This window comes from Ambystoma mexicanum, chromosome 3p (genome assembly GCF_040938575.1).
Source record: "Ambystoma mexicanum isolate Mex_15411 chromosome 3p, UKY_AmexF1_1, whole genome shotgun sequence".
NCBI classification, from domain to species: Eukaryota; Metazoa; Chordata; class Amphibia; order Caudata; family Ambystomatidae; genus Ambystoma; species Ambystoma mexicanum.
Window position 1 is genome coordinate 970,721,142 of NC_090925.1, and position 25,603 is coordinate 970,746,744.

Below are 25,603 nucleotides of genomic sequence, written 5' to 3' on the forward strand. Positions count from 1 at the left end.
TAAACACCTGAGTTTAAGATGACAATCTAGAAAATGGCATACTAATTTAGACTAAGATTTAGATTAAGAAACAAAAGCAGATTTACGAGATATTTTTCAATATGCATTGCAGATTAAAATGTGATTTTCAATGCATTTGTTAGGTTGCTGCGTTCACTGCTTCAACCAGCACTAGGTTGCGGCAGCCATCACCCCTATTACATGCTGGGCCATCTGAGAAGAGACGTTCAGAAACTGACGGAACATCGGTAACAACAACATCGATAACAATTGGTCTTTTGGATGATAGAATAGGTTTTTTACTAAATGTGTTTATGTACTTCTCAAATGTTGTGTATTATGTGATATATGTTTTTAGTAAAAAAAAACACCTTCCACATAGGAGGTCTCCATGAAATGAGCTAACATTGATTTCAACCAACAACAAAAAAACAAGAGAAGGGGGTAGTCTGTGATTCCTGGATATGCTATGAAGAAGGGAAATACAGCCTAAAGTAAACAATGCCATTGAAATTGTTCTTATTTAATGTAGCCTTTCAGAGTACGAAACTATTCTGGCTTTCTAACAACCAAGGTCCTCATTCGCACAGCATCAAGCATCACACAGTTATTTCATCCTGTGCATGTATGTAGCGCCATGCAGGGCTTCACTGACATAATCAAGGAACAATCAGCTGTATGTCACATACATCACAGGAGCTAATATACTTTCTGAAGGTATGCAATCTTACCTATCAGGACATCATAGTCCTTATTACTATAGATCTGCTCCTTTGAAAGTTACACAGCCCACAGCATAGAAACCAAACAATATTGGATTCTGGTTCATCATGACTCCTCTTTCCAGTCTTTAGCTTACCCCATGATTTCCTGATGCATTCATCTTTACATTTTCAACTTTTGGTGCCGACACATGTGTCGGCGGGCTTGACAAAACTAGATCTCGTCCTGGATGCTGGGGAGTTTCTTATATACTAATCTGGTGAAAGCCCCCACACTTCAAGGGCCCGATTGAGGACATCTCAAGTTCATCACACAACCACACACCAACTATGTCTAGTATCATTCAACATCGAGTCTATATATTGCCATCACTGTAAAGCCTTTGCCAGTAAAGTTTTTGCTTTAATCAAAGCTTACAGATTCTGAAATGATCTGTCCATGTTACTGATAACTATTCACAGTTAAACACTAATCCTTACTACGGCCATATTTACTCCTGATCTTTTTACCCTAACTGATTGATTTGTCTACTGGTCAATATGCATTGTCTATTTCCCACCCTCCTCAACATTCTTCATCACTATCCTCAGACTAAGGCCTGGCGACAACTTGGCGCGGTCACAGTATGTCCCTTCTCAGACATGGTCATGTGCTGTAAGACCACTACGGTGGTGATGCGCTCAGTATATACTTTGTATAGCATAATATAGGCATGTGATGGCAATAGCTGCCTAATGGTCTCAGTATCTGGTCATACAATGAAAGGTTCCTGGAAAATAGTTGCATGTCAGATGGATAGCTCCTTTGCAACACACTCATTTCCGGAATGGGATAATTCCATGCACAAAGTTCAAAACCCTGGTTGGGCTGACTAGGCCCTGCCATCCTTCTGCATGTGATAAATCAAATATCAGTGGGCAATATCACTGGTTATCACAGAGCTTATAAGCGATTCATCTACATGAAGCTTTATACACATCTCCAAATTATTATTATTATATGATGCAAGTGTAAAGCCAATAAATTGAAATACCCTGTAAACTGTGTATCTTTCTGTGTGAGGACAAGACCTTTAAAATGTTGGATGTGAACAAACCCTACATGCACGTGTAATTGTAACACTAGGCAAATTGTGAGGTTACATCGGCATGTGATGGTAATTCTTACAAAAGCAACAAAGAAAACCTGTTTACCACACACAGAGGTTGACTCTGACAATTTGACACAACACCGATTCCTTGCACAGTTGTAATATGGGCTACTATTAGAGACCTAGCCCTTCTCTAGCTACCTTCTATCTGACTTTAAATGCAGATACAGTCCTCCAAACGGCGTAAATCCTCACAGTGCTTCAAGGCCATCCCAATGGGAGCAAGCACTATACAAATGTCAACTAACATAACATAACATAGATACCACACAAGTCAAAGCTTTTGGTTTGGTTCATGCTTGCTTTCTATCCCACCAATACAATTTTTCACAGTAAATAACAAACACACACAAGCAATTGCTCCCGAACAAATTCAGCTCCAAACCAAGCTTGTTGTCCTTCAAAGCTATTTTTTTAAATCCTGGTCCCTTTGCCTAATCTTAAAGGGTAGCAACAAAAAAATACTGGGTACAAATATTGTTTTTTCCCCGTCTTACTGAATCATTTGTTTGGTTCTTACTAAACAGCATAGTTATTCTTTGTGACTCCAAGTCACCTGAAAACGTGCTCTCCAGCCTGGGCTTTCATTTCACAGACCAGTGCATTCTGGGAGTTGTAGGTTTTTTATTTGCTTTCAGTTAGATTAACATATGAGAAACCCCAGTGATGTCCAAGTTACATGAAGTCACTAATTCGATCGCCACAAAACATAAGACATACAAGAAAATTAGCCTAGGCACTTGACCTCATTTATTAAACCTTCCTTTAGACATTTATGCCTGTCTTCCACACTACCACAACAACCTCCTTCTTCTGAAGGCTGTCTCTGGCTCTTGATTAGTCTTGAAAAAAATATATTTTTAGTCTATCATAAACTCCCCCAACTCTCCATGATGGCATGGCTGTGTCCATGTTTAGCAATATTCACACTTCCCAAGGTTGAAGGAAATTAGGTCTCATTCTTTCCTTCTCTCCACGTCTCACACATATACCATGCATCCCAGGAACTTCAAAAGAACCATCAACGAGATTAGATTAGAAGCAACCAAATCTACCATCCCTGCAGAGGGACCAACAACCACATTGTATGCAAAACTCCACCACATTCACAACTGGATTATCTCTCCCCTAAAAAAACTTTCAAAAACTCTCAAAAAAAGAAACAAGTCAAATCTTTCACCCCCAACTAAATTACTTAAAATAGGAAAATCAGAAACTGGAGAAAATATGGAGGAAATAAAATCTACACACTAGCAAATTTGCTTCCAGTCAACAGTCACACCTTTGCATGGTTGAAGTACTCAAAGAAAAGATAGCACACTACTATGAACGCTCTGATTTGGTGCATCACAGTGAATGGGAAATGTAGAAGATCATCAGAGAATTCAAAATCCCTACAGCCTACAAAGCAACCCCCTACTGCGACCAGATTGCTGCATACTACAACCAGAAGATCCTCAACATCCAGGATCACCTTGACAATAAATGATGCTCCCATCCACAAGCCACCTACGAGATACCACCAAAACCTCCAGTTCCTCCTTTCTGATGTCTTTCTGCCTTATGTCTTCAGAGGACCTACCAGCTACCATTGACTCATACGACCCAAATAAGACCTCCTGAGGATCCATGTCCCCCCAATCTTTACAAATCTATCATGAAATCCCCAGACTTAGTGCCCATCTTCCCTTAACTCCTCAATGACTCCATTAGCACCGGAAGAGTCCCAGCTCAGTTGAAATCTGCGTACATCAGACTGTTGTTCAAAAAGTCCAGAGCTGACCCATATGACCCAGCCAGCTATTGCCCCATCTCAAACAAGACTTTCATCAGGAAACCTCTGGAAAAATGCATATATCATCAATTCCGGGATTTCATACAAACAAACCAACTACTGAATGAAGCACAGCACGTATCTAGACCTTCTAGGAGTAAACAATTGCCTCTCTGTTCTATCTGGGAAACATCTAAAAAACAATGTGAATGAAAACTCAGAGAGTGTGCTCTTCCTGCTAGACATCTTAGCTGCTTTTGACACCAACTGTTATTAGATCTTCCCGAAAAGATTGAGAGATAATGGTATGGTAACGAAACTAAGGGAAAGATGTATGTCCACATGGATAGGGGCTATGAAACAGATCACTTTTGGAGAACATTGACAGGTGGGGAATTACTGGTTATTTCTTTAGTGGTGATAAATTAATTGTATTCCTTAACAATTTAAAGGAGTGATGATGTATTTGAATATTTAGACATTCATAATTTTAAAAAGGCAAGAGGTGAAAGAGAACTAAGAGCACTTTGAAAACTGAGAACACATTTGAGAAGGGTTATTTCTCTGTGTAATGGATTTGAAATAGTTAAAAACAAATAACTGATTGGTTTATACATGCAACAAATGTAATTAAATTATTGTTGTACTTAAAGATGTAATATTTGTATTGTTTTAGATTGTTTCTAATTGTTATAACGTTTCAAACTGTAGTGCAAAAGAGTTTTTGATTGAACCAAAATGTACTTTCATAAAAAATAAAATAAAAAACAAATTAAAGTAACAGCTCTACACTGCATCACCTCCTTCCTCACAGGTAGAACAGAAACCCCTATCTTGGGCCCTTACAATTCCAGCCCTCGCCCACTTACCTGGGAGTACCCCAATATTCCACGCTTCTATGTCCATTCATACCCAGTTTTTATTTTGCAACTTTTTTGCCAAAAATGTTTTGCTGAAAAAAAATCATTGATTTATTTTGGTTTTTATTAGGGAGGTCCCCCCTCAACCCCTTTCTCCCCTATTATGTATGCCCTATACACCACCCCACCCTGCCCCTTGTATGCTCCCCATCATTTTCAATGTCATTTTCTTCAAAAAAATTAGGCACATTTTGCAGTGAAGAAAAACGGCAATGAATGGACATTGTACCTATTCCACACTCTCACATCTCCTTTTCAACATCTACAAGACACCCCTACTAGATATCATCAACACATCTGGTACCCAATGGACCAATGCCATAATGATCTAATATTATCTTACCTTGACTACAAAAATAGCCTCTAGCTTGTATTTCCAGATTACCTAAGGAGGAAACTTCAAAGAGTTCAAAATTCAGCAGTAAGACTACTTCTCAGAATAAAGTGATTTGAACATATCCTGTCACCATTACATACTCTTCTCTGGCTAACCATCAAACAAGGGTTATTTTTCAAAACCTTGTGCATCACCAATCGTTCATACCATGAAGGGGGCGCTTCCTTCTTCAAAAGAAAATGTCAGCTCTGCACTCCTTCCAGAGCACTTAGGTCCAGCAATGCTGCACCAATATTAGTGCACAACTTCAATAAGAAATGGCAAGGAGGATACTATTTTTTAGTTCTGGCCACAGCTCTTTTGAACAACCTACCCAAAACATTCCACCTGGAGGTGAACCACCTGACTTTCAGGACACAGCTCAAAACTTGGCTTTCTCTGAACCCCTTTGAAAGGTATAAAAAAAAATAGAAGCTGACTAAAAACTGCAGACCAGAAACTTGTGCTAATTTGCGACAAGCATTTTTTTTAAAACTGTTGACACTACCACCTGTAGGAAACCAATTTGACTCATGGAACCTCTGCTGCATGACACAGGTCCACATCTTGATCTCAGTTAAATCTACCACCAAGGGCCAGGAAGTGACAACACCCTCACCCCTTCCTCTGCACCCCCCATTCCTTATCTAACTTCTCACTACTAAAATCTTGAATCCTTACATCTCACACACATCTTCAGATGACCTGCTAAGTCTAGTGTACTTATGCGATTCAGGTCGTATCCTTCTTCTATCAACAACCATGTTGTTAATTGTTTGCTCTACACAATCCGGGGGGCTGCCCATATGACGACTAACCTGCCATGTCGGTACCAACCACAAACAAGCTAGAGATGTTCATATCAATGCACAGGTAATGGGTGCTTCCGACCTGCATCCATCAGCAACGAACATTTCCACATCTGCCATGCCTCTTTCTGACTAACCTTGCCCCCACCCTTACTTACAGAGCCATGCGCAGCGAGGCCAACATTACATTATGGTGCTTTATAAGACCACTTTGCATTTCCCTCCCTCCCTCCCTCCCTCCCTCCCTCCCTCCCTCCCTCCCTCCCTCCCTCCCTCCCTCCCTCCCTCCCTCCCTCCCTCCCTCCCTCCCTTCCTTCCTTCCTTCCTTCCTTCCTTCCTTCCTTCCTTCCTTCCTTCCTTCCTTCCTTCCTTCCTTCCTTCCTTCCTTCCTTCCTTCCTTCCTTCCTTCCTTCCTTCCTTCCTTCCTTCCTTCCTTCCTTCCTTCCTTCCTTCCTTCCTTCCTTCCTTCCTTCCTTCCTTCCTTCCTTCCTTCCTTCCTTCCTTCCTTCCTTCCTTCCTTCCTTCCTTCCTTCCTTCCTTCCTCTTTTTCATCCTTCTCTGTCATTATTCTCTCTTAATTTACGTAACCCTCGCCCCTTCCATATCCCCCCCCTCCCTTCAGCTCTTGCAAGGCACGCTTGGTGGGAGGGGATATTTCGCCGCGCTATTCATGTCCAGGTGTCAATTAGGAATCAAACACGTCTATAATATGAACTGGGGTTGGAAAACCCAGTAGACTGGAAGAGCAAGCGCTTCTCGGCAATCAATAAAGCAGCTGACATTGAGACTCGAGGGCCGGGGGAGGCAGCCCGCGCCCTGGACATATCTGGCAGCTCTCTGCAGACATTCAATAGAGTGACACGGAGCAGGAGCTGATACGTCGATAGCTCTATGGGCAGATGAGATTGATATTTTAAATGTATATGGAGCGGCTCCAGTGAGGCAGACCTGAGTGATCACAGCGGGAATAGATTAGCCGGGGAATCTTCCTTCACGCTGCTGTGTGAAGAATAGTATTATTTTTAGAGGCGCTGCTTAAGGGGCATGCCAACGCTACATTGAGGATACGTAAGCACAGATCTCTGTCCCTCTTACCCGGCTTATCATTTCCACATTTCCTGCTTGCACCCATCTCCACACATTCACTAACACTACAATTCCCCCGCGCTCTCTCTGCTGGCCTGTGGCACATTTCATGGAATTTTTAGCGCAGTGGAAAGTGTCTTTGCACTGCCAACAAACACCGTGATTCACAGAGCGGTGAAAAAGTGTATGTTTGCAGTGCAAAGTTACTTTGCACTGCAAAAGTACTCTTTAGACTGTAAATCAGGCCCATTTAGAACCAGTTAGCGCGGTGTAAAGAGTACTTTTAGAGTGCAAAGTAACATTGCACTGCAGAAATACACTTTACCCCACTCTGTGAATCAGGGTGTGTGTTGGCAGAGCAAAGTCGCTTTGCACTGCGCTAAAAAATCCATGAATCGGGCCCCTGAGGACTTGTCAAAAGTACGTTTATATATAAAAAAAAGTCACACGCAACCTGCACACTGACTCTCAGGGTCATCACTTAGACCTCCTGCTCGTCACCAACCCCACAGTGTTCTCTAATGCGATGATCGGCCTGCACCACCTGCATTTCACATCTCCTTGCACAGCCCGCCTCCGATAAACTGCGTCATCATAATCTGGCCACCGCTACCATCCACCAAATGAGAGCCTGCATGAACACGCCTCTCAAAGTGCAGGAATACACGGGTTCAGAGCTACTTGATACCAAGGTCCCCTGTTTTAGCTGGTAGATTAACTAGTGGACATGAGAGTACTCAGGTGCTCAGGGGCCCGGGCAAACCCAGGGAAAATCAGTCTGTCTTAAATATGAATACACTTTCAATGACACTTTGCTAAAATCCATCCACTGCGGCACCGCCGCAGAATTCGTAAATTGGCCCCCCTGCTGACTTTAGATAGGGGGGAAAATGCCCGTGAAAGAGATTCTGTGACTTTAGTCCGTGTCTGGAAGTGCCGGGCTTCAACCTACCCGCTTCTGCAGCATCCAGTGATGATGGCAATCTGCATGAACAAGGGTTGTCCCCCCTCCCAAGATCTCAGATCATTCTGGCAATTATTGGACACTAACCACCCAGAAGCTATTGCTGGCTCGCCCTGGGGAATTTTCTATGGCAGCGGCATCGGAAGGAGCATGATAGCGATAAATGCAAGCTGCTATTAATACAAATTTAGATGTACTTCGCATGGTATACAAAATAGTGACATGGTGTCACCCCTTTGGTCATTCCAAGGACTTCTCAGCTTTCTCTGCAGTTTTTCTTCCTTGACGCTTCCTATCAACACATAGGGCCTCATTACGAGTTTGGAGGTAGCCATGACGTATTTAGCGGCATGGCTACCCCAAACCTGGTACCGGGTCTGGGTCCCGCAAAAGGGGACTTACCGAGCCATTCCGACCTTGGGACCCAGACCCAGTACATCCCGGGAGGATGCTATCAATGGACCCGTTGTTAGCATCAATGGACCCGTTGTTAGCATCCTTGTCTGCTAGCGGGTCCCTCTCAGCACGTCTGGTCTGGCCAGGCATCCAGAGTGGGACCCGCTGCAGAGCTCGGAATGAAGCCGTCCGGTATGAACGGTGCCGGTCCTTTACCGGCACCGTTCATACCGTGGCCGCACTCGTTGTAATGAGGCCCATACTGTACTCATTTCAGGAGGCTTCAATTCCTGGATGAACAACACCTTCCCTTCAGCTAAAGTATGTATTTATCCATGCAAAGATCCCCAAACAGGCCTAATACCACAATAGGGACCCCTGTTGTGTAGAAAGCCCTACAGGTGGCATAAATACCAGTTAAGTCGTATCTGTCCTCGTGATTTGGCCATTCCGCACAATACTTATATTACCACACCTTCCAGAACCAAACCTAAGCTTGAATTGTTTTTGCTTTGCTCTAATAAACAATTCCCATGCAACAAATTTAAAGAGCCATTGAAAATAAATGTGATCCATCACTAACACTGAAACACTCCTCAATGGCATGTTCAATAATATCTTCCGTTCAGGGGAGGCTTGTGCCCCCGTTCAGTGAGAAAATACACAAATGCAAATCCATTGTTGTTGATTCCATGGTACCCTCAATTAATTCCTCTGAAATCTAGTAAGAAACTGGTTAAAACAAAATTAAAAAAAAAATAAAAACCCAGAACCCCCCAAAATACAAAGTAGCTCTCAAAAAATTATGCTCTTTCAACCGTAGGGTGATCTTCTCTAAGGAGCAAGGGTATTAGACCTCCAAGAATAAAGGCACCAACAAGAGCACTAGGGAACCAGTCAGGCTTGTGCAGAATCGTATCACCCGAAAATGAACTGATCCATCTAATATAGACACAAGTACTATGCAACAAAGTAGCATTCTTATTCATGAAAACAGTGTCAGACATGAAAGAAGCCATCAGTATACGCAACAACAGCCTCAAGGTACCCACAAACTCTCCCAGATTTGCCCACATCCTAAGCGGGAGGATTTACTTTCTGGCCTGCTGGAGCCCAGGAGGTCTTCCACCTCTTTTGTCCATAGACCCAGTAAAGAGTCTCAACGTTACAAGTTAGATAATTAATCAATAGCATGGTACAATCAGGAGAAGTTCCCATCTACATGAAACCACTCTACAGTTATCACCCTGCTCAAAGCAGGCACATCTTTAACCTACAGATCCCCACAATGACTGGCATAATGTTTACTTTCTTGGATTTCAACACTATGGGAGACAGTAGTTCTTTCACTTCTTCACCCACACAGAATATCAAGAAATCCTCCACATCCATCAATGGGGCCTTTGGCCAAGCCATGGTATTGAATTTCCTGGGTTAATAGCTCACAATGAGTCCCTGAGTATGCTCATTTTACTGGATGGCTTCATGGCATTTGATACAACGGAGCATGTAATCCTCTTCTACTTTCTAAATACCATTGCTGAAGTCATAGAAAACCAGTTTCACCCAGCAAGACCATAAATACAGAGTTATACAAGGCTCCCCAATCTTCCCTATCCAATTTAATATTTATGCTAAGCCACTCATGGATTAAATCTGAATCCAGCATTTACTTAACCGCCGGGCCAGGCGCGCTATATAAATAAATACAATACAATACAATATATTGATGCACTATCATATTGCAGAGTCTCAGTGAAAGAAGACAAGCACACTCGAAAATAAATGTGCGTGGAAGCCACACAATGATGGCTAAATCAGACTAGCCCTAAATTGAATTGATACAGGACGGAGTCACTCGTTCTACGCCCCAAACCTTTATTGAAAAGGTTAGACACACTATTCCCATCCCAAACATTATTTGAGAAGTTAGTCCTCATCAGCCTATTTCAGGAACCTTGGATTTAGTGGGATTCTGAACTTTACCTAAACTTACAGATTGTATCAGTAGCCATAGCCACCCTCTTCCAAATAAACTTTCCCTGTAAAATCCTTCCTTTTGTTCAAAGATCATCCATACTATGGCAGTAGGTGAAATGGCCACTTCCATACTGGTGGTCTGCCAGCCTATCAGATCAAGACACTGCAAGTGAACTATAAAGCATCTGGTCAACTGATCTTCAGTCTAATGAAGCGCTGACCTGTCGCTTGTTGATTCAGACTAATTTGTTGCCCATAACATAAAGCATGACAGTCCAAACTCTATGCCTTACTTATAAATGTCTAGAAGGAACAGAGCCCACGTTATTGCTGAGCATAATGGAACGCTGCAACCCTATACATCAGCATGAATAAGATTAGACATACAGTCTCTACATTTTTAAGAGTGTCTGCAAACAGAGGGGGGTAGACAGTGTTCAGTCATGGCCGCTCACCTCTGGAGTAACCTTCCACTAGACAATCATGAAACAGAATCTCACATGCAATTTATACCGCAACTCTTTGAAGTGAGTCCCTGAGCCCAACCTACCCATGATATCCCTTAATGCACCTTGAAATGCAATGAGCTCTCATTGGATCACAGCAGTCACCTTCCAGTATTGAGCTATACCTGTACTCATTCTAAGTCTCTCCATCACATCTCTTGGTGCCATTCTCTATCCTAAATGCCTTCTCCTCACCGATTTCCTGTTTTCCATAAACGGACATGCGCCAACAATAAATTAAGTTCTCTAGTGAGCACAATTCAATTGTAATAACTATAAACATCTGATTGAATGTAATAAAATGTGGGAGTCACTGTACTGACTGATCAGAGATTTTCTGGATCAAGTAAGACTGAAATGCAAATGGGTGTTTTCCCAGTGAAAAGTAACACTGACGTAAAACATGATTGTTGACCCTGTTGCGTTGCCACCATCTCATAAAACAGATTGTTTAGCATTGTTCGTGTTCAATAAAGGCAACTGAGATATATACAATACTTTTTCCTTTGCACATAGTGAAGAATATTCCACGAGGACTAATGTCCAGCAGCCGAGAGTGCTCCACCTACACTTGCATTGAGTAGCTAGCCACATTTGATGCTGCTTCTGATGTTGTTGCTGCGCTCCTCAGTATGTGGGAATCACAAAAAGAATATACAGAACCAGAATATAATGAGTAAACAGCTCTATAAAGAGAAGAACTGTGTAATGGCGAAGAGGAAAATGTTGGGGAAAAGATCATACATTCTTATTCACACCAAGAAAAGGGAGCTCAACCAATCAGGTGGCTGGAAACATGGGCATAAACTTCCAGTGTCCACCCATATTCTCTCAGCCAGGAGCCGCACTCCATTCCCGTGTAGAGGAGGTCCCAAGCACGACCCAAACTAAAAGAGCCCATTTTGAAATGCCAGGAACGTTCACGCCGAGATACGTGATGTACGATGAGCAAATAAACCAGCAGAGAGCCACAGTGGGGCTCTTCCTGGTACCGATCAGACCAACAGCACCTATTGAAGTACCGACACCAAAGAAAACATGGACAGTAAAGTACCCATTGAGGAAATCATATCAACAATTAAAATGGAATGAAGATTGAGTACAGTCTTGAAGAGGCCAAGAAAGTCCTAAAAGAAGATGAATGGTGACATCACAAGAACTCATACTAACTCTCAGATAAAGAAAATGGTGACCTGTGAATGACAAAAAAAGACGAAACACCATGGATAAGCGACTGTAATGCTCACCTGACTCCCACGGGGGCGCTGGCCTGGTTCGCGCTGCTGTGACCTCGTCTAAGGTGATGCGCAGGGTTCGGAAGACGGACTGGACCGGGCCCCAGATCTGGCTTGCCTGACTCACAGAAGTATCCTTCTGTAGGTGAGAATAGGGGGTTAACTGTCTACAGGGTAATGCAATCGGCCTCCCACTTACCCCTCGCACCCTCCTCAAAACCCTTCTGTGCTTCCCCGTAGCGTCTCACCTTAGGGTCTGGAAGGACGAGCTCTCCATCCTGCTTCTGATGCAGGGGCGCGTTGGTATCCAGTTACGTCACTGGATTTTCGGATGGGTGAGAACCAAACTTGCTTGGCTTCCAGGTAAGTTTTTCTATAAGTGGTTCCCCTTGTGTCCATGCATTAATGTTCTAATACTAGTGTCTTTTTCCCGATAGGGGCCGGGGTACGGAATGCCGGGGAACAGGCACCGACCCGAGGTGAGTGGTGAAATCCTTGTGGAAATCAGGTAAGTCTTTAATGAGTGTTTTGGTAATGTCTTTTCATTCACTCATTAACGCTGATGTCTTTTTCCCCTTAGGGGCCGGGGTCCGAAAATGCCTGGATGCGGCGCGGACCCGAAATGAAAAGGAAATGACCCAACAGGTAAGTCTTGACATGGAGTTTTAGCTTCCCTTTTCCCTTCTTTCTCTCACCTTTGTTCTTGTCTTTTTCTCCATAGGCGCGGGGGCGTGACTGCGAATCCGGATGGTCGCTGCTGAACATGGAGGCGCCCTGTAAAGGTGAGTAGAATGCGGCACTGCAGCGATCGATGCAATGTGCTTTTAAAAAGAAATGTCTTCCTTTTCAGGATTGTCGGCGAAATGTCTCTGGGATGCAGATTTAGCAGGTGAGGCCTTTTCCTTCTTCTGTTCTCTTGTTCCCTTCCTTTGCAGGTGATTCAGGATGCTGGCAGAAGTCAAGATGCAGGAGCAGACACGGTGAGCGTCCAGCTGCTAGATGCAGAACAACGCGAAGCACGTGTGGCTGATCGGGTGTGGTTTAAATAGCCTTGGAAGAAGTTCCTAGAATGTGTCCTTCCTCCAATCAGGTATGTGTCCTTCCCCGACCACGCCCGGGTGGTAAATGAGTCCCACAGGTAAAGTAGTTCCTTTCAGGCCTCAAGGAGGCCGGGGTTCTGCAGCATGGTCTGCATCAGGTAAGTGCACCCAAACACTTTCATAATGAGCCTGGCGCCTATGGCGCCAGGACTGACGTTTTCTATGAGCCTGGCGCCATAGGTGCCAGGACGCTGTCCAAAGGGCCCCTATAAGGGGTTGCTGGGACCTTCCCCGGGGACTTGATGTCCGCTTTCGGGGACACAGGGCCTGAGAGCGGAGCGGGCATCGTGACAGCACTCCCCCCCCAAGGCCCCTCCCAAGGTTGTTCCCTCCGGGGGTTTTGGTTTGTTTGGGAAGAGTCGGTGGAATTTCCTGACTAATCGAGGTGCATGCACATGGTCACTGGGTTCCCACGACCTCTCCTGAGGTCCCCTACCCCTTCCAATCAATTAGGTAGAAAAGCTTTGACCTAAACATTTCTGAATCTAAAATGTTCTTCACTTCGAATTCGGGTTCCCCATCTATTTGAATAGGTTCTGGAGGTTTGAGTAGTCGGGTTCCGGGGACCACTGGTTTCAGAAGTGACACATGAAAAACAGGGTGAATTCGCATATTAGCTGGTAAATCAAGTTTAACCGCTACTGGGTTAATTATTGCCGTAATAGAATAAGGTCCCAGATATTTTGGGCTAAAAGTTCGATGCCCTTTGAGCAGTAAATGTCTGGTAGCTAACCACTCTTTATCCCCAATCTGATACAGAGGTGCTTCACTCCGATGTAGGTCAGCATTCTCCTTGTATTTTCTCTTGGCTTGTTGTAAATGCGTGGTAGCCTCTTTGAAGGCTCGGGTAATGGTAGAATGAAGATGTTCTACTGCGGGCACTCCGAGGTTCTGAGGTGAGTCGAGGTTTGAGGTTCGAGGGTGATGTCCAAACAAGGTATAAAAAGGACTATGGCCAGTTCCAGAGTGTACCGAATTATTATATGCGTATTCGGCTATCCAAAGAATGTCTTTCAAGTTGCTTTCAGATTGCTGTAACATACACCGTAAGTACTGCTCAAGGGTCTGATTTGTCCTCTCGGTCTGACCATCGGTCTGAGGGTGGTGACTGGTCGATAATCTTACGTTGATTTGTGCCATTTGACAACATTTGCGCCAGAAGTGGGAAATTAATTGGCTTCCTCGGTCAGAGATTAGTATAGATGGGAATCCATGTAGCCGAACAATATTTTCGAGGAATTCTTTGGCTAGGACAGAAGCTGAAGGTAAACCTTTCAAAGGAATGAAGTGGGCCATTTTGGAAAACAAATCCACAATTACCAGAATGGTATTGTATCCCGAACAAGGAGGCAAGTCCGTAATAAAATCCATTGATAGGGTGTGCCAGGGTGCTGGCGGAATGTCTAGAGGTTGAAGGAGACTGGCTGGTCTTTTCTTTTGACCTTTATTTTGGGCGCAAACACCACAGGACATCACAAAAGATTTAACATCTTTTCGCCAAGAGGGCCACCAGAATTGTCGTTTCACCTTTTCCATTGTCTTGGCAATACCGGGGTGTCCCTCTATTAATGTATCATGATAACCTGAAATAACTAGTTCGTGTAAATCCTTGTGCGGCAGGAATAAGCGTCCTTGGTAATAAGGTAAACCATTATCTATGGTAAAGTCTGATCCCTTTTGTATCCAATCCTGTAGGACTGTAGGGTCCAGGAGTTGTTTCACTCTGACTTGAATGTCTTCAAGCGTCTGTAACGAAGTCATGCCTAGAATTCTCTGTTCGGGAATTATCGGTACTGGTTCTGAGTTTGTATCAGATTCTCCCATTCCAATTCGGGATAAGGCGTCTGCTTTGCCGTTCTTGCAGCCAGGTCGATAGGTAATCACGAAATCAAATTCAGCGAAAAACAAAGCCCAACGGAGCTGCCGTGATGACTGAGCCTTGGCGGTTTTCAAATACTGTAAATTCCGGTGATCAGTGATCACCGTGATGGTATGTCGAGCGCCAAGCAGGTAATGCCGCCAGGCTTTAAAAGCGGACTTTATGGCTAACAGTTCTTTGTCAGTGATTGCGTAATTAATCTCTGGTGCCGAGAATTTTCTGGACCAAAATGCTACGGGATGCAGTTGGTTGGTTTCAGGATCTCTTTGAGACAGAACTGTTCCCATGGCTAGGCTGGATGCATCAGTTTCGACGACATACGGGAGATCTGGACGTGGGTGTTTCAATATAGGTGCGGAGGTAAACTTAGCTTTTAAATCCTGGAAGGCTTGCTCGGCTTCTTCAGACCATTCAAAACGTTTATTTTTCCTCAAGTGTGCAGTAATGGGTTCTACTATGCGTGAAAATTCCGGGATAAACCTGCGATACAAATTGGCAAAGCCGAGCATGCTTTGAACCCCTTTTACAGAGCTAGGTGATGGCCATTTGAGGATGGCATCCACTTTTCTTGAGTCCATTCGGACTCCTTTGGGTGTCAGGATGAAACCGAGAAACTCAACTTCTATGGTATGGAAAACACATTTTTCCAGTTTAGCAAATAGTTTGTGTTGGCGCAGTTTTTCCAGAACTGCCCTAACGTGTTTTCTGTGATCAGATTCCGAAGACGAGTACACTAGAATATCATCGATATAGACGACAACACAAACATCGATGAGTTCCCGAAGGACATCATTCATGAAGAATTGGAAGGCAGCAGGTGCATTGCACAACCCGAAAGGCATTACCTGGTATTCGAATAATCCATATTTTGTACGGAAGGCTGTTTTCCATTCGTCGCCTTCTTTTACTCGCACCAGATGATACGCCCCCCAGAGATCTAACTTGATGTATATGCAAGCGTCCTTCACCTGGTCAAGGAGTTCAGGAATCAGAGGCAGAGGATAATGGTTTTTAACTGTTATCTGGTTCAATGCGCGGTAATCGATACAAGTTCTAAGATCGCCTTCTTTTTTAGGCACGAAGAACAAAGCCGAGGATGCCAGGGACTTTGACGGGCAAATAAAACCATTGGCGAGGTATTGATCCAAATATTGTCTCAAATGCAGGTTCTCAGGTTGGTAAGGGCATAAATCCTGCTACAAGGGGGTTGTGCACCGGGCACCAGATCGATTTGGCAATCGTACGATCGGTGAGGAGGTAACGTGTTGGCCTGTTCCTTTTGGAAGACGTCCTGAAAGTCCTGGTATTCCGGAGGTAATTGCATGGAGGCAGAGGTTACAGATGCTAGATTAATCTTCAGGCTTTCTGGGTAGCATGTTTGTGCACAATCCGGGAAGGTTATTCTCTTAGCTCGCCAATCAATTCGAGGATTATGTGTCTCTAACCAAGGAATTCCAAGAATAACCTGAAACTGTGGAGCCTTGATTACATCAAACACAACTGCCTCCCGATGGCCGTCAGGACCAATAAGAGTCACCCCAGTAGTGGAATGTGTTACCGGTCCAGAGGCAATTTCAGTTCCATCGACTGTGGTGATGACATCTTTGCTGGTTTTAGGATGGAGAGGGAGGTTAATCCTAGAGGCCAATTCACGATCCACATAGTTTCCAATAGCCCCAATATCGATGTATGCCATTATTGCATGCAACCGCTTAGGCTTTTCTGGATCTACGAGAACCATTGGCACAATGAAATGCGAGGTCTGAGAGTTAGTTTTCAAGCTCGGCAAGCGGACCCCTACGCTTGTCGGGCTGCGTCGTTTCCCGAAACAGAGTCTTCATGGTTTTTATCAGCGGCTCCTACCGCTTTTCGGGGCGGTTTTGCCGGGCAATCTCGTAGAAAGTGTCCAGAGTTCCCACAATAAAGACATAACTTTAACTGCCGCCTCCTTTCACGTTCCTTTTGAGTTAAGGGTTCTTTAACCCCTCCAATTTGCATAGGCTCAGAGACATCAACTCCCTTGGGGTTAGCGTGCGTCTTAACCAACACCCGGGTCTCAAACCTGGACCGATCTGTTTTTCTGTTTTGAAGTCTGTGATCCAATTGGACCACTAAGTCTATATATTCTGTGCATTCTTGGGGCGGATTTACAACTTGCGCCAAGACATCTTTAAGTTCTCCGCGTAGACCTCGATAAAATAACGTGACTCTTTTATCCTCTGGCCATCCCGTTTCCACAATTAGTCTATTAAAGGTTGCAATATAGGATAGGAGGTCCTGATTGCCCTGTCGCAGGGATAGAAGTTCGTCATCCAGAGCCTGCCCCTGAGAGTGTCGAGCAAATAACCTTTCCATGCTTGCTTGAAATCCTTGAAAATCACGGAGAATCGGGTCATCTTGAGTAACCAGTGGAACTGACCAATCGGCAGCGCAGTTGCTGAGATATGACAATACAAAGGCTACTTTGGTCTGATCATTAGGGAAGGCCCGAGGTCTGCATAGGAAGTGCAAACGACACTGATTCATGAATACGGCAAATCGTTTGGGGTCCCCAGCAAAGCGTTCAGGTGGGGCCAGCGGCATGTTTCCAGGTAGATTAATCTGCACAGGGTTACTGGGAACCACAGGAGCGGGGTTCCCTCCCGAACAGGGTAGAGGAGTTTGTCCAGCTTGACCTTGCAAAAGCTGTCTGGCCAGGTCATCAGTTCTTTCCTTTGATATTATTAATTCCCTCTTGAGGGCATTAGTCTCTTGACGAGCGGCATGTACTTCGGCCCGTAATTCCCCCAGTAATTGGGCCAACTGATCAGTCTCAGAAGTTTCCATAGCGCCTGGGTGGGAATTTGTAGGAATGCTTCGCGTTCTGTAACGCTCACCTGACTCCCACGGGGGCGCTGGCCTGGTTTGCGCTGCTGTGACCTCATCTAAGGTGATGCGCAGGGTTCGGAAGACGGACTGGACCGGGCCCCAGATCTGGCTTGTCTTACTCGGAGAAGTATCCTTCTGTAGGTGAGAATAGGGGGTTAACTATCTGCGGGGTAATACAATCGGCCTCCCACTTACCCCTCGCACCCTCCTGAAAACCCTTTTGTGCTTCCCCGTAGCGTCTCACCTTAGGGTCTGGAAGGACGAGCTCTCCATCCTGCTTCTGATGCAGGGGTGCGTTAGTATCCAGTTACGTCACTGGTTTTTCGGATGGGTGAGAACCAAACTTGCTTGGCTTCCAGGTAAGTTTTTCTATAAGTGGTTCCCCTTGTGTCCATGCATTAATGTTCTAATACTAGTGTCTTTTTCCCCATAGGGGCCGGGGTACGGAATGCCGGGGAACAGGCACCGACCCGAGGTGAGCGGTGAAATCCTTGTGGAAATCAGGTAAGTCTTTAATGAGTGTTTTGGTAATGTCTTTTCATTCACTCATTAACGCTGATATCTTTTTTCCCTTAGGGGCCGGGGTCCGAAAATGCCTGGATGCGGCGCAGACCCGAAATGAAAAGGGAATGAACCAACAGGTAAGTCTTGACATGGAGTTTTAGCTTCCCTTTTCCCTTCTTTCTCTCACCTTTGTTCTTGTCTTTTTCTCCCTAGGCGCGGGGGCGCGACTGCGAATCCGGATGGTCGCTGCTGAACATGGAGGCGCCCTGTAAAGGTGAGTAGAATGCGGCGCTGCAGCGATCGATGCGATGTGCTTTTAAAAAGAAATGTCTTCCTTTTCAGGATTGTCGGCGAAATGTCTCTGGGATGCAGATTTAGCAGGTGAGGCCTTTTCCTTCTTCTGTTCTCTTGTTCCCTTCCTTTGCAGGTGATTCAGGATGCTGGCAGGTGTGGCAGAAGTCAAGATGCAGGAGCAGACACGGTGAGCGTCCAGCTGCTAGATGCAGAACAACGCGAAGCACGTGTGGCTGATCGGGTGTGGTTTAAATAGCCTTGGAAGAAGTTCCTAGAATGTGTCCTTCCTCCAATCAGGTATGTATCCTTCCCCGACCACGCCCGGGTGGTAAATGAGTCCCACAGGTAAAGTAGTTCCTTTCAGGCCTCAAGGAGGCCGGGGTTCTGCAGCATGGTCTGCATCAGGTAAGTGCACCCAAACACTTTCATAATGAGCCTGGCGCCTATGGCGCCAGGACTGACGTTTTCTATGAGCCTGGCGCCATAGGCGCCAGGACGCTGTCCAAAGGCGTTGCTGGGACCTTCCCCGGGGACTTGATGTCTGCTTTCGGGGAGGCAAGGCCTGAGCCGGCTCCCCGGGAGCGGGCATCGTGACAGCGACATCCTGAGTTGAATTTAAAAGGGCGATGTCAAGCATAAGAAGCTTATGCCATAAGAGCGATGAAGATATGCAACCAGTTTACACATGTACATATGCTTGGAAACGCAAGAAAGCTGAGGAAATTGCATGGCTTGCTTTGCTTAGAAGAAACTCATAGTGTGGCAAGCGCCACATACACATATCTACCTCAAAAGGAGCACTTTATATTATGTATATGTCCACTTTGCAAAAGGGCAGACCAACCGCAAGTTACTAGAGGCCCCAGGAGCGAAGGCCCTCAAACACGGAATTGAAAGCCAAAGACAGAAACTAAACTCAGATGCATGAGACCCGTGCAAAGAAACCAAGGTCATTTTAGCTGACACAGGCTGGTACAATTTATGACGCCAAGAGCATAGTATCCTGTTAAAAGGAATTGAGATAAGCAGCAGAAGGCATTTGGTGGACAGAAAGCTAAAATCAAATACAAAAATTACATGGAGACGGAGATGATTTCACGGTGCCCAAAACATGTGACCTGCCAAGCAAGAAGAATTGGGGCCTAGACACCTACGCGCAGCCTTGAGCCATACACAGATATCCCAGTTTTCCCAGAGAGGCAGCATCAAGGCCTACAAATTAGAAACTAATTGACACATGGCCAGTGGGTCAGTGATGGATGGTGGTACTGGTTGGTTGGAGGCTAGTAGAGCTGACGGGCCCCCTGCACCTGGCCGACCATTCTGCATGCTGAGTGGAAAAGTACAAGGTGACGTGGTATCAACCAAATCACAATGTACCGAGTAATCTAGGATCCTATAGTCTATAGAACTAATGAGACGTCATAATTTTAGTGACGTTTATAGTAGCCATTTTGAAGGAAGTTCTTAGTTGCCCCACTTGACATTGTCTATCCAATCCCCTCTCCCCATTACCGTATACAGATATAGTACCTATAGTAAAGTTACATTCCTATAACCAATAGAATTGCATGCAACATATTTAGCGTTTCACGTCAGCGATGATGCGTTTTTAGTATAAAGGATGTGATTTTTGTGAAGTTCATTGGAGTTGAAGCGAGGAGGAAGATCGAGCAACCGCTGATGCTCATAACTCCCCGTTTTTTGTACTTGTCATCAAACAGATTACCTATTCCAAACCATTGAGTTGTCAGTATTGATTTGATACTTGAGTACTAATCTACATCCCCATCCATCTCATGGGTGCTGCTATTCCATCGTTAAGTGCTGTTTGGGAAAACCCCAGTCCTATGGGCCAGATGGGGTCCCTCCTGCACACTTGGTAGCAGAGATTGATGGTTATCGATTATCGATTAGATGAGACACCCATTGACCATTGACATAAAGTAACTCTAGGTCCTCACCAATATCACAAGTCCTTTGCCATCTGGCTAAATAGACCGCAAAGCTCCCCGTAGATAGTGGCTAGAGTCAAGAGCAAAACCTGCAAGTGAAGGCCTGAAAGGACCTGTACTTTCCCCTACAAATCCCTTCCCACTTCTATGGGCAGCTGAGTGGGCGAATGGCAGAAGAGGCGGTGACAAAGGCGGTGATCCCGAGCATCCAGAGAGGAAACATGTGAACGGTGAATAAAAAAGACTGAATACTTTGGCAAAAGTGCATGCCTTAGAACAAGTAAGGGAAGGTAACGGAGGGAGGAGGAAGAAAAGAAGTAGAGACTCAAGGGGTGACCAAGTAGTGGATAAGAATACCGGGAGGACACCCGAGAAGAGGAGGATACCAGGAGGATTCCTGAGAAAAGAGGGGAATACCAGGGAGGACACCCAAGCCCAAGAAGAGAAGTCAATGCATGGTGCAAAACAACCAATGGTGAATCCACCTGTGTTAGTAAGTAGGAAATGAAGTTGCGCAAAATCACACGGTGCAACCGCAAACGCCAGGAGCATAGCAAAGCTCGCAACCCCAGAATTTGATAAATTGTCCACAGGGACAGTCCCAACAATCACTGATGCAAATGTCACAAACAACAAGTATATGTCAGGCTATGAACGGTGGGATAAGAGTTAACACTGGTGATGGGGGAAGAACATCCATGCAAAATGGGACAAGATTGTATATGGACTAGGACAGCTCACTGGGAAACCTGATGTGTTCTTTCCTATCAGTGACACCTGACCCTCACCAGGAACCTAGGGTGGATGTCGTTATAGGGGATAAAGAATATTCCTTCTTAGTTGACACGGATGCAACACACTCGTGCATACATGAAGGCAAGTTTTCCTTGTCTGGCGATGCTATAAACACTCAGGGCTTCACAGGAGCAACAAGTCATGTTCCTTTTACAGACACACTTCCAGTCTCTATAAGAGAATGTGACATAAATGTGCCACTGTTATATTCAAGGCAAACCCCAGAAAACATATTGGGACGAGACTTAATGACAAAGTTAAACATGACAATTTTGTTAACGGAGAAGAGCATAGTATGCTCGAGTCCAGGAATGCACTATTTGAACGTATGCGAGATAATTAGAGCATACGCAGGACACACAGCCATGGGAGCTATCCCAATGGAGCCAGAAATATTTGCAAACGGAATACGAGTGTTGATGGCATGGCTACCAGGCCTTGCAGACAAAACCATGAGGACCCCAGGTGAGTTTTTATTTAGGCCAAGAATACCTATGCACAAGGAGAAGGGACAAGTATTTCCCTTGATGATGCACGCAGCCATTATACAGGGAAAAATGGCTTTGATCGATGGATGTGATGATGAAGGCCGATAGTGGTGCACAGTGATCAAGAAGGGTACAGGCTGACTGATGTCACAGATGATGATCTGTTCAACGAATGAACAGACGCTGTGGAAATAACAGTTGAGGTGAATCTCACTTTTTGGGCGAAGATGATCAAAAGAGAAGTGCCCTAGAGAATAATGTTGGCACAGAACTGTCCTGAATATTTTGAGGTCGATATGACCCAGGTGCCTGTCTCAGTATGGACAACAGGCCCCTATGATGTAGGTCTATTGAAAGGAGTGTTAAGTGACTTCAATTCAGTACTCCAACTAAGTCAGTGCCTAGTCTGGGATGCCCAAGGGAAGCCCTTATTTATATATTTTTATGACAAGTTCATAGATCTGGATGATAAACCCTTGTATAACGCCCCTCTCTTTGAATCCCCCTGACCTCACTGAGCCAAGAAAGAGGTTTGTTTTGCAAATTAAAAGATTTATTTGACAAATTAAACAAGATATATATTACACTTTTATAAATAAATTAATATTTGATAGCACACTTATGTATATGACAGTGATCAACAATGGATAATATTACACTAGCACACTTTTTTAATTACTTAGGAGTTGGTATAGAGAGGATAAAGTAGCTGAGAATGCTTTTATGGTTACAAGGACATGCAATGATGGAAAAGAATGCAGCACAGAAATAAACTGAGATGGTTTCCACAAGAGATAATATGATCACTTTTTCTTTTGACAATTCACTCCCCCCCTATGCAATATAAGGGGATGGAAGGAGAGCACACAATTTTTCAGGAATACAATCGAATGCAATGCCAATTCAGTCCCTCCCTAGCAAGCTTAGAACAACCGGTATGCTTTTAAAACACAGGCAAAAATATTTTAAATGTGATTTGCAAAGAAGTGAAAATATGCTAACAATGATTTTAATTCCCTATAGGAGATTCAGGGTAGGTGATAGCTACTTTGAATTAGTCCAGGTCAACACTAGCAATGATTTAGGAGGGATTATCAGGTTGAAAACGAATTTCAGCAATGCAAGCAAGAGAAAGCTATTTTTTTAACGTGTGGTGAGATTGTGCTAGTTTTCAATTCGCAGCACTTTTTCCGAGTGCGTAAAGCGCGATTACGGAAGAAATATAAAAGTCGGTTTAGGGCTGAGGATCTTAGCTATAAAATAAAAGTTAAATCTCGTTCCTAGCACGTATGGTTCAAAATATACGAACAATTTTGTGGAGGTAGATTTTCAGAAAGAAAGTAAGATTCAAATGGCAAATGACACTTTCACAGGTTTGAAATCACAGAATGGACACACGATTTCTATGCAGTTCTAAATAGGTTGAAATGGGTTGAATTAGATTATTTCAAACTAAGAGATTGTTTTGCACAGCTCTGGCTGGATACTCACTCCTAATTTTGGAAGGAATGGGCCTCGTCACAGATCTGGTCAACAGGTTTAGCTGCGGTTCTCTCTGCTCTGCTGGTCTGGATCTGGCAAAAGTTCTGGCACTGAACAGCAGTCTTGTCTGGTCTCTGGTTCCAGCAAACGTTCTAGCCAGAAGCGAACAGCACAGCCCGGCTGTTGAATAGTGTGGTTAGATGGCTGGATTCTGAGGCCTGCTGAGAAGGATTCAGCTTTTGGTTCAGGCCACTCTGCTTCAAGTTCTGGAGTCTATCTGGAGTCTATGGTCCTTCTGGATATTGTCTGGTCCGGCAAAGTGCTTCGCAAGAAAGTAGAAAGAGCCATCTCCTTGGGTCTCAGTGGCTCTTGTTATGTCTTTTGAAAGTGGGTGGGAAGGCTGACTTTCTATGCCCAACCCTCTGAGGATCCTGCTAGGCTATAGGATTCTCTGTCGCCTGACTGGGTAACTGAATTGTGAGTCATCTGGCATCCTTTTTATGGCATACAGAAAGAATTCTCCCCTTGTCACTTTGCACACAAATCTATTTTTGACTTAAATGCATATTTATCTATGTACAATTTTTCCGATATTATGTGTCCAGTTAACATATTTTCTGTAGCACCAAACCATCTGGTCCCTGTCTTTGTAAGATGTTGTGTTCACTTCTGACAGAATTCTGCCCTTTTCATCCAGAACACAACCTCTAAACTTTTCCAGAATTTACACAAATGTGCGCAAGGAATATGGGCATCAGATGATGAAGTGTCAGATTTTTAACATACATACATTTGGAGTAATACCCTATTTTCCGCTACTACCCCCCAGAACATACCACAAAGTCCTAACACCTCTTAAAATGTGCACAGAAAATACACAAGAATCATAATATTATTGATATAATTTTGACAATTATGTACTATGAATTATCCATCTTTCTAAAATTATGCTCTGGCCCAGATGGGTGTGGTTTAGGTCCCAAAGGACATGGGGAATTCCTTGTTCGTCTCCGCCTCCAAGCTCAGCTGGCTCATAGAGGCAGTGCCCCTCCCATTTCCTTCCAAGAGGAAGCCATTTATGACCCCCTGATTTAGAAATTGCTTGGAGCAAAGTGAAGTTCATTGTTCTGTTTACCTGCAGTCCCAGGCGCCCCTCCCCTGATTCAATCAGAGAGGTGTGATCTCCTTTTGGTGGGGCAGCAGAAGGGAGGCCAGGCCTGTGAATACAGTTGCTGGGCAAGTTTCAACTCCTGTCGGGGGTAGTTGCAGGGCAGAATTCAGTCCCTTAAGCCAGGCTTCAGCCAAAGGTCACTTTTGTTCCCATTTTTCTTCATTCAAATCAAACTTACAATTTTGACACATGCAGCTAGAACGCTGATTCAAAACTATGACATTTAAACAGTTGCAACCTATGTGACACTCAAAAGTAGGTCACTCATTTATTTTAAACATTTCGATTTTAGTGGCTTTAAATCCCATTTCACTTAAGCTGCTGACATCCACAGCTCAGCCAGTTTTGTTATGAACATTATTTTAGGCTCTTCATCTTTCCAGATTTGGTATGCACACAAGACTTCATTCTACCAGACGTCTGCTGGTGTTCAGTAAGATTTTTGAATATCTTGCAATGTTTGAAATAGGCATTTTGAGCTTGCATTCAGAGAAACAAAGGTGATTTCAAAGCGCTTTTTGAGCTAACAGGCACTGCTGTTTTTCCTTTGGCACCACGTTTCACTCATGGTGCTTCTGGCCCATCACGCTCGCACTGGTGGGTGGCAGGTCAGGCGACCATTTTGGTGCACGCAAAACTGCACGGTTTTCCTGGATTCTGGCGCAAATGTGGGCTTTTCGCCATCTTGGATTTTCTAAGCCCACAGCACCAAATGTTGCAGCATAATAACTTGAACGTGGGTCGATACACCTGACAGGAGTAGGAGAAGTCAAAATTAAACTGAAGCCAGGAGCTATTTTACCAAAGGCACAACAGTATCCATTGTCTAGGGAGGCAGATGAGGACATTTGCAAGACAATTTCGGCTATGATGGAACAGGGCATCTTAGTGAAGTCAGTGTCGTCATGCAATATCGCAGTTTATCCTGTCAAGAAGTCAAAGGGAGGGTCTTGCAGGCTAATTCAAGATCTACGCCCAATAACAGATATTGTAAAGGCTGAGTTTAGTCCCAAACCTGGCAAAATTCTATGTAATATACCTGTTGAGGCAAAATATTTCACAGTGATTGACTTGAAAAATGCGTTTTTCTCAATCCCATTCCACCGAGGCTCACAAGATTGAGGTCATGTACCTTCAGACAGACGCGT